The sequence below is a fragment of the Molossus molossus genome, unplaced genomic scaffold, assembly GCF_014108415.1.
Source record: "Molossus molossus isolate mMolMol1 unplaced genomic scaffold, mMolMol1.p scaffold_m16_p_1, whole genome shotgun sequence".
In the NCBI taxonomy this organism is placed as follows: domain Eukaryota; kingdom Metazoa; phylum Chordata; class Mammalia; order Chiroptera; family Molossidae; genus Molossus; species Molossus molossus.
Genome location: NW_023425344.1, coordinates 67,686,144 through 67,697,162, shown reverse-complemented (window position 1 = coordinate 67,697,162; position 11,019 = coordinate 67,686,144).

Sequence of the window (11,019 nt, the reverse complement as noted above, 5' to 3'; positions counted from 1 at the left end):
TACTGTTTCTACTCTGTAATATCACCGTAAGAGATTGGAGGGGGCTTAACTCTCAATCTCCCAAATGAGAAAGTTCAAGTTGTAATTGAATGTCATCACTGTCAATTATCTTGCAGTTACTCCAGGGAGAGAAATAGTGGCTCAGTCAAGACCTCAGTATTTTTTGTTTGCCTCTCATAGATAAGGGTGACAAAGAGTCAAAAATCTCTGCTCACATCTTTTATAGAGCTCATTAGTGAGGGAGAAAAACCTTTCAATCAGAAAGTTGAGGAATGAGTGCAGGAAATAGATGTTGGTTACTTAAGATTACTTTGAATAAAAATAAAAGGTCCTTTTCCCAACCAGTGTGGCTCAGATGGTTGGAGCATCATCCCGTATACCGAAGGGTTGTGGGTTCAATTCCCAGTCAGAACACATGCCTAGGTTTGATCCCCAGTTGGGATATGTACAAAAGGCAACCAATTGATGTTCTCTCTCACACTGATGTTTCTCTCTCTCCCTTCCTCTCTCTCCTCCTCCTCTCTAAAATCAATAAGAATATCCTCGGGTGAAGGTTAAAGAAAGGGAAAAAATAAATAAATAAAAAGTCCTTAATGAAAAAGATATTTTTAAGTTATATCTGTCTAGGATTCTGATACTTTATTTACTCCCATATAAAAATACATATAAGGAAAATGAGAAGACAAGCCACAGACTGGGATAAAATATTTACAAAAGATATATCTGATAAAGGACTGTTATCCAAAATGTCCACAGAACTCTTAAAACTCAACAATAAGAAAATGAACAACCCAATTTTAAAAATGGGCAAATGATCTTAATAAACACTTAATAAAGATGATATACAGATGGCAAATAAGCATATGAACAGAAGCTCAACTTCATACATTATTAGAGAATTGCAAATTAAAATAATGAAATACCACTACACATGTATTAGAATGACAAAAATATAAAACACCGACATCAAATGCTGGCAAGAATGTGGAACAATAGGAACTCTTATTCATTGCTGGCATGATGCAAAATGGTACAGTCACGTTACAAGACTAAATATACTCTTATCATATGATCCAGCAACGACATTCCTTGGTATTTACAACCAAATGAGTTAAGAACTAATGTCCACACAAAACCTGCACATAAATGTTTATAACAACTTTATTCATAATTACCAAAATTTGAAGGCAACCAAAATGTCTTTCAATAGTTGAATGGATAAACAAACTTGTGGTACATCTAGATAATGGAATATTATTCAGCACTAAAATAAAATGAGCTATCAAGGCATAAAAAGATGTGGAGAAACCTTTAATGCATATTATTAAGTGAAAGAAGCCAATCTGAAAAAGCTACATACTGTATGATTTCAATGCTATGACATTCCAGGAAAGGCAAAACTATAGAGACACTAAAAAAATCAGTGGTTGCCAGGGGTTTGGGGTAATGAACAGGTCAATGAAATACAAGGGATTTTTAGAGCAACGTACCAATTGTGTATGATACTGTAACAGTGGATACGTGTCATCACACGTGTCCAAACCTATAGAACTCATAACACTAAGAGTAAACCCTAAGGTAAACTATGGATTTTCAATGATAATGATGTGTCAGTACAAGTTTGTGAATTCTAACAAATGTACAACTCTGGTAGGGGATACTGGTAGTTGGGAAGGCTGTGTATGTTTGTGGATGAGAAGTATATAGAAACTCTCTGTACTTACCACTCAATTTGCTGTGAATTTAAAACTGCTCTAAAAAGTAAGTCTAACAAATAAATTTGGAGACTACTGGGAGAATTCAAACCAAAAATTCCCCTAAAGCAGCCACATTCAGGAGTTTGGAAATCACCTTGTAAGCAAAGGTTTTTAGTTGGTAAGTTTTGTGATTAGTTTTCACATTAAAATAATATTTGGCAACAGGGTGGGAGATAAATTGGGAAAGGGCAAGACTGTAGGCAGAACTGGTTACCACATAATTGTTGAAAAATAAGACAGAAGTCATGAGAACCTAGAGAAAGAGATACATGTGATAGGACTTGGTGACTGATTGGATGTGGGAAGGAGAAGAAAAGAGAAGCATAGGATGACTTCACTTCTGGGCCCCAGTTGATTTAGTGAATGGTGGTATCATTTACTAAGTTTAGTAAAGAGGAGGGAGAGTTGGGGGGAGGGAGGTAAAATGTTTAAGAGGATCATTGTCTGATTTGATCATCTTATATAACACTTTCAGTTTATGAATTCTATAAGTTGGTGGATAAAATACATTTCAATGAGATCATTACATTAAAAGAAAATATCCTCAGAGACTAGACCAAATGCTATTTAAAATCCTTTGGAAGGAAATCAAGAAGAAACCAGGGCAGAATGAATCACAGGGTGTGCCCCAGGTGCTGGCAGGCCAGGTAGTGCTTGATAGGAAGTGCAATTCTGGGTTATGCATGAGTCAGCCAAAGGATACCTAATTGGCTGAGAAAAATTAGGAAAAGCAGACTTTCAAAAATGTGGAATTGTGATCATAGTTTAAATAAAAATACTCAGGCCTTAGTTTTCTTTACTTTCATTTAACCATAATTCTGGTAAAATCTTATTTTTTCATATGCAATAATTCTGTTGTGCAAGCTACATCACTGGAGTGTGAAATCAAGCTAGAGTTATCAAATTTCCCCAATCTCTTCAACCATGGAAAACACAGCTTCCTAAAATCAGAGTGAAGAACTATCCAAATAATCGCCATCATCTTCATCGAAATACAGGGAAAGGCTCCTTTTAAGGTACATTTTCTTTTACATCATAGACTATTTGATTGATACAGCCTGAAGAGTCACTGGAACCATACACAGAGTAAAACATCTATTCACTGTCATTTTGAGAATTGCTTCCCTTATTTTTTAAGACGCCATAATGCACTAGCCCACCAAATTTCAACCAGTGTGCTCTGGCAGGCACAGTGGTCTGCTGCAAAAAATTTTTAAATATGCGATACCTGACTATTTAGTCAGAGGCACAGACTTCTTTTCCCTTAGACCAGTGGTTCTCAACCTTCCTAATGCCGTGACCCTCTAATATAGTTCCTCATGTTGTGGTGACCCCCAACCATAAAATTATTGTTGTTGCTACTTCATAACTGTAATTTTGCTACTGTTATGAATCGCCATTGGAAATATGTGTTTTCCGATGGTCTTAGGCAACCCCTGTATAAAGGTCGTTCGACTCCCAAGGGGTTGCGACCCAAAGGCTGAAAACCACTGCCTTAGACTGTCAAATTTGAAAAATGACAACAGCCAGCACAACAATAGCTGTCCAGTGTGAATAAATCAAAATTATACCTATTTTCTTTGTCAGGTTGGCAAAAAATATTTTTTTGGTGTGTCGCAGAATTTTAATAATTAGTTTATGTGTGCCATGAAATGAAAAAGGTTGAAAATCACTGTACTAGCCTAAATAAAAATAATATGGAAGTCATATAAGATCACACATTTCCAACCTATAAACTTGCTATCTTAATATTTTATCCTTTTCCAGCATTACAGGGCTTTTAAAATTATGTCAATGTCATGAAAAATTCCCTTCATAATTTTCATTTAATAAATTGGAAGAGGATATAACCTGAGGGTTGGTAGACTTTTGAAAGAAAACAATTCTTTCTGGTATAAGAACCCTTTCAGCCCGGGCTGGTTTTGCTCAGTGGTTAGAGCATTGGCCCCTGGGATGAAGAATTGTGGGTCCGATTACCAGTCAAGGGCACATACGTGGATTGCAGGTTCGACCCCCGACCCCAGTCGGGGTCATTCGAGAGGCAATCAATGTGTCTCTCTCAGCACTGATGATTTTCTCTCTCTCTCCCTCCCTTCCATTCTATCTAAAAATCAATGGGAAAATATTCTTGTGCTAGGATTAACAACAAAAAAGGAACTCTTTTAGTCACGTCAACTGGCTAAGAAAAGGGAAGCAGAGCAACCTGAAAAGTCTTTTCCTAGAAAAAAAAACCAAAAAACCCAAACACCTGTTGGACTCACAGGAGACGCCTACTGGGTATTTATAATGTTCAAGATTATTCTAGAGCAGGGTTCTCAGTTTTGACATTTGGGGCTAAATAATTGTGATCAGGAGCTGTCTGGGCCTGGAAAGACGTTCACCAACATTCCTGGCCTCTACCCAGTAGCACCACCCTGGTTGGAACAATGCTTCCACACCTTGCCAAATGTCCCTTGGAAGCCCAAATCCTCCCAGTTTGGGAACCACTGTTTTCGAGTCTCTTTTCCGAACGTGTGGTCTGAAACTCAGCAGCATCGCCTGGAGTGAGGATTTCAAGCCACCTATTGGGTACACTGAATCATAATTTGCATTTTAACAAGATTTCCAGGTGACTCATATGCACATTCAAGTTTGAAAAGTTCTGTCAGATTATATGGATCATATTTATCCATCAGCAGGAAGGAAGTGAGAAGAAAGAAGTCGGGGGAGGGGATAAAAAGGGAGAAAAATAAAAGAGATAAAAGCTAAGAAACTTGGTTAAAATTGAAAACACACAGAACTTTAAAATCAAACATAAAGCCCTGGCAGGTTGCTCAGTGGTTAGAGCATCGACCTGCGGTCCGGAGAGACCCGGGTTTGGTTCCCGCTAAGGGCACGTACCTTGGTTGCAGTGTGTCCCCGGCCCTGGTTGGTTGTGTGGGTGGCAGCCACTTGATGTGTTCCTTTCACGTCGATGTTTCTCTCTCTCTCTCTTCATCTCTCTTCCTCCCACTCTATCTGAACAAAAAAATGGAAAAAAATGTCCTCGGGTAAGGATAAAAAAAATAAAAAGATAAAATCAAACATAAAAATTGGTAGAGCACAGAGGATTTTTAGGACAGTGAAACTACTCTGTATGACACTATAATCGAGGACTCTTGTTAATATACATTTATCCCTAATATAAACTATGGACATTATGATGTGTTTATGTAGGTTCATCAATTGTAACAAATGTATAACTCTGGCTGAGGATGTTGAAAGTGGGGGAGGTGCGCCTGTGTGGGGGCAGAGGGTATACGGAAATCTTTTTATCTTCCTCTCATTTTTGCTGTGACTCTAAAACTGCTCTAAAAAAAATAAATCTTTAAAAATATATAGTAAATTGAGCATAAATGATTTTTCTTTTAGTGATATTTTTGACAAAGTTGCCAATGTGAAAGATAAAAAAATAAACTTTTTAAATTGAATTTTTAAAGGAGAAAACAATTAAAGACTAGGAAGTTAGGACTATATTAAGTTAAGCACAGTTTTAAATTACTGAGGCCTAGATTAGAACAGTGACTATTAAGATCTATGTGGGTGAACGCCAGAGAATTTAGGAAGAAACAAATCGTAAGAACTGGTTCAGCTGGATCTGAAAGAGGGATAGACTTTTGGGACGTTGCTTCACATTCTAAGCTAGACTGCATTATCCAGAGGAAAACCCGGGGAAATGGCAGGGTTCCAAATTACTTGCTGGGGCCTCAGGTAACATCAGTTTTGCCTTCCTTTTTTTTATCCCTTTGATTTTACTTATAAAATCAGAATTTTGCGTGGTATGGTAATTTAAGTAAGTTATCTTCACCCCTCCTCAATGCCCTACTCTAATCCCTTGCAGATAAAAAATGTTCCTATTTGTTTCTAAATATGACAACTCTGTGTCTAGAGGACGATGGCTTCCATGAGTGGTTCCTGTCTTCATATTCCTGATTCTTTTTGATAGTTCAGATCAGAGGTTGGCCATTTTTTTCTGTAAGGACCAGAGGATAAATATTTCAGGTTTTGTGGTTTATTCTATCTTGGTCACAACCCTGACCTTATAAAGTGAAAGCAGCCATGTAAACAAATGACTGTGGCTGTGGTCTGATAATACTTGACAAAAATAGGTGGTCAGCTCAACTTGACCTGCAACCCAGTTTTTGACCTCTGTTCTAGATTTCTCTTTTCTTTTTTAAAAATTATCTTTATTGTTGATACTATTACAGATGTCCCCCCCCCCCCCAATTGACTCCCTCTACCCTTCTCTGGCCCTCCCATCCAGGCCCTCATCACACTATTGTGTGTGTCCATGAGTTATGCATATATGCATATAAATTCTTTGGTTAATCTCTTCCTGACCCCCCTCCCCACTTCTCTGAGATTCTTCAGTCTGTTCCCTGCTTCCATGTCTCTGGATCTACTTTGTTCATTAGATTCCACATATAAGTGAGAGCATGTGATACCCGTCTTTCTCTGATGGGCTTATTTCGCTTAGCATAATACTCTCCAGGTCCCTCCATGTAGATTTCTCTTTTCAGCTTGAACTCATCTCCCTGATAAAAATTTTAATAACTAACATGTATTGAGTGCAAAGTGTCAGAAACTATTCAAAGTGATTTGTATATATTATTATATTTAATTCTCACATCAAGACTCAGGGGCAGTTTATCACACAAGGTTCAGTGTAGGAAAAATAAATTATTCTAGGTATTGCTGGTATAAAGGAGTTTACTATAGGAAAGAATGTGCTTATAAAGTCACTGGAAGAGCTGAGGAGCACAAATCTGGGCTCGTTCTGGAGTCATACCCTCATAGCTGTGATCCAGAAGGCAGGAAGCTGCTACTGCTACCACAGCTGTCACTGCCTTGCTGCCTCAAATTCAGGAAAATGTGTCTAGAGGGTGACATGGATCGAACCCATGCAAACCTTGTGTCTGTCAGAACCTGCCTGGCAGCTTGCCCTGCTGCAGGAAGCTCTCCTCTGCCTCCCGTCCAAATCTAATGTACATGTTTATTGCTTATTGCACATCTACAGTGCAACCTGCAAGAGTCTGGAAAATGTACTTTTTAGCTTTCCAACTTCTGACATTATTTTTTCAAATAGGTTTTCAATTTCTTGCTCTCTCTCTTTTCTTTCTGGCACCCGTATGATGCGAATGTTGGCATCCTTGAAGTAGTCCCAGAGGCTCCTTACACTATCTTCATTTTTTTTGGATTATTTTTTCTTTTTGCTGTTCTGATTGGGTGTTTTCTGTTTCCTTATCTTCAAAATCAGTGGTTTGCTTCTTGGCTTTATCTATTCTATTATTGATTCCTTGTAAATTATTCTTTATTTCAGTTAGTGCATCCTTCATTTCTGACTGATCCTTTTTTATGCTGTTGATGTTCTCACTAAGTTCCTTGGAGGTCTCCTAAAGTTCCTTGAAGTTCTCACCAAGTTCCTTGAGCAATCTTAGAACTCTGCATCTGACTGATTGCTTATCTCCATTTTGTTTAATTCTTTTCCTGGAGTTTTGTTCTTTTCTTTCATTTGGGACATGTTTCTTTGTCTCCTCATTTGGGCTGCTTCCCTGTGTTTGTTTCTATGCAGTAGGTAGAATTGCTATGTCTCCTAGGCTTCAAAGGGTGGCCTATTGTTGTAGGTGTCCTGTAGGATCCAGTGGCACAGTCTCACAGTCTCCCTGATCACCCCAGCAGGGCCCTCGAGGTGCACCCCTAGTGTGGACTGTACACTCTTCTGTTATAATTGAGTTTTGATTGCTGCGGGCAGTTCAATGAGAGGGATTTACTCAGGTTGATCAGCTGCAAGAACTGGCTGTGCACACTAGCCACTGGCCTCTCACTCCCTTGGAGGATTAGCTGTGTAGGGGCTCATTGCACAGAGCAAGACTTACTTCTTCAGGGCTTTGGTACCCGCTGAGTCCACTCATTGAGTGTGTCACTTGTGGAGGTGGTTGGGTGGTGGTGTTTCGATGTGTTCTGAAGCTGTCTGCTGGGTGTGCTGGCTCTGGGGCAAGGTCAGCCACTGCCTGTGTTCTATCCAGGGCCACCCGGCATAAGCTACAAAGTGATTTGCAGATGGCTGCTTCTTGTGCTGGGCTTGGAGGTGCCCAGGAAAAGCCACGTTGTGAAACAAGGCTGGTTGCTTCTAGTGCCAGGCCTGGGGCCACTTATTAAGCAGTATGGGGCTTGCTGAGTCCAGATGCTGCTTGTTTGAGAGATTTTAGGAAACTCTGAAGCAGGATCCAAGACAGGTCCATACAATGGTAAAGCCTTTGGAAACAGCTTAGGTGGGCCTGAAAGTTGGGTGGGGCAGGGCCTCGAGGAATCACCAGGGCGGGGCAAACAGTGTGAGCCAGTTGCTGGAGTCCCAGATATAGCAGTAGTCTGCTGCTCCAGGGAAGGACTCACCAAAGGAACATCAGCCATCTCCAGCACATCTGCCCAGGAGAAAGCTGCTCCTCCAGCCCTCGCTCCAGTGCCAAACAGCTCAGTTCTTCCCTGTATGTCTCTGGCCCCCCTCAAGCTGCCTCCCCTCCAAGCTCAGAGGGAACAAGTCTGAGTATGTCCATGAGCGGGCCCTTTAAGAGGAACTGCCTGGAGCTACGGACAGCGGACAGCCTCAGCCTCCCTCAGCCTCAGTTCCCACTGGTTTTACAGCCAGAAGTTATGAGGAATTTTCTTCCTGGCACTAAAACCCTGAGCTGAGGGCCTGGTGTGGGACAGGGACACCTGACCCCTCACCCTTCACTCCTCAGGGAGGACCTTCCTAGCCAAGGTGTCCCTCCTGATTTTTATACATTACACATGGGTGTGGGACCAGCTGGTCTACGCCTCCGCCCCTCCTACCAGTCTTGGTGTGGCTGTTTCTTTTTTTATCCTCACCTGAGGACATTTTTTGCATTTATTTTCAGATAGAGCAGGAGGGAGAGAGCAGGGAAGAGAGAGAGAGAGATACATCGACTGGTTGATACCCACACAACCCCTACCGGAGCGGGGACAAACTGCAACTGAGGTACGTGCCCTTAGCAGAAACCGAACCTGGGACCCTCCGGTCCGCAGGCCGACGTTCTAACCCCTGAGACAAACCAGCCAGGGCAGTGTGACTGTTTCTTTAATTTTGTAGTTGTTGGACTTCCATTCAACTCTATTTCAGGCGGTTCTGAATGATCATTGTGTTGTAGTTTAGTTGTAATTTTGATGTGGTTGTGGGAGGAGGCAATACCGCATTTACCTACACCACCATCTTGACTGGAAGTCAACCCTGGCCATTTTTTAATTCAGTTTTGAAATCCTGGAGTCATATGTGGAAGCCATTTAAAATGTATATTAGTATGCAGCCCTCCAATCTCCACTCAAGTCCGTATTATTCATTCTTCTCAGACCCGCAATATAATATGGATGGTTCATCATACTCATCTCTGCCAACAAGCTTCACATCCTACTTGGAAATTTAAAATTTTATTTTCGTGGCTTAAAAATAGATTTTAAGAAACGATAAAATGGGTGTCTCCTGAGACCTAAGTAAATAAATAATTTGATAGTGCTACATAACCCATACTTTTCTGACAGTCTCCTAACCCTTCTATCAAGCCCAGGTATTACTCCCTCCTGCTGTTCAATATTAATTCAACAACTGTTGAATGAATACACAAAAGAATGCATCATGTATAGCCAGGATTTTTTTTTTTATCCTCACTCGAGGACATTTTTCTATTTTTTGTTCAGATAGAATGGGAGGGAGAGAGAGAAACATCGACGTGAAAGGGACACATCGAGTGGCTGCCACCCCCATGACCAACCAGGGCCGGGGATAAACTACAACCAAAGTATGCGCCCTTAGCGGGAACCAAACCCAGTTCTCTGGACCGCAGGCCGACGCCCTAACCGCTGAGCCAAACTGGCCAGGGCTAGCCAGGATCTTTAATTAACTTTATCCTATGCTGTTTAAGCCACTTAAGATTATAAAGTTCTTAAAACTCGGAGTCATATTTTTTATGCCTTTATACCACTCCTTTATACCTCCTAACACAATACTGAGAATATAGGAAGTGCTCAATATAAATGTTAATGGAATTGAATCAATAGTTTTAAAATAAAATATGCCAAAATCAATTATTAACCTCAAATAGTAACTGATAATATTTATATTTTAAAACTATTTCACTGAAGAGAAATTGAAAAGAGATAATCAGTTCAAGAACAATTCAGCAACATTCCAACTATTGTGGCACGACAGTCAAAGAAAGACCACTAGAGAATTGGAGTCCAAATAAGAGTCATTTACTAGCCAACCTGCATCTGATTCCAAATACCCCTGAGACAGAGTCTTCGAAGATCAGCCCCGATATGCTTTCTTACATGCCTTTTATACGTTGCAGCAAAAGTTTAAAGAAAATACGATCTTCTTGATATAATGCCCAGGGCTACAACAATGCTATATGGAATTAGTTTGCCTTGTGGATAACAGGAACATGCAGGCCCACCCAGGAACACTCAATCTGTTATCTCAGGTATTTCAAGGTACATTGGGTCACACTTAGCCCCAAGCTGCACAAACACAATGCAAGCCTAATTTCTTGAGATTGTGGGGCCAGTCGAATCTCTGACTCAAGACCTCTACCCTCCGTGGACTCTATCAGACAGGTAGCTGGCTGCCAACAAATTCTTGGTTCTGGGAGTATTCCAATTTACTGAGGTTATTTTGATCACTATCCTGTTGATTAAATTCTTTACAAAATAGGTTCAGCTAGAGGGCACAGAGTGACTTTCCCAGTCATCAATTATGGAGCTATAAACAAGTCAGCACAATAATTTACCAATCATCAATTATGGGGTTATAAAGACAACCAACATTTTGGTTTCTATTCCTAGGTTCTTGGTTTAAAAATTAACTGTACTCATTGTGCATAACGTTATGTGTCCTTTTTTTCCATTTATTATATCTAATGATCATTTTCTGTGTTTTTAGGGTGACTTTTTATTTTTAACACTGTATATGGCACAGAAGATAGCTCTAGCCTCTAGGACAATGAGATGGGTAATTTTTTGTGTCAGTTTGACTGGGCCAAAAGGTGCCCACATTAAACATTACTTCTGGGTGTGCTGGTGAGAGTGTTTCTAGATGAGATTAGCATTTGAATCAGTGGATTCAGTAGATTTCCCCCTCTAATGTGGGTGGGCATAATCCAATCTGATGATGTCTGTCAGAGGAAGGAAGAATTCAAACCTTTTGCTTCCTACCTGGCTGACTGAGCAGGGA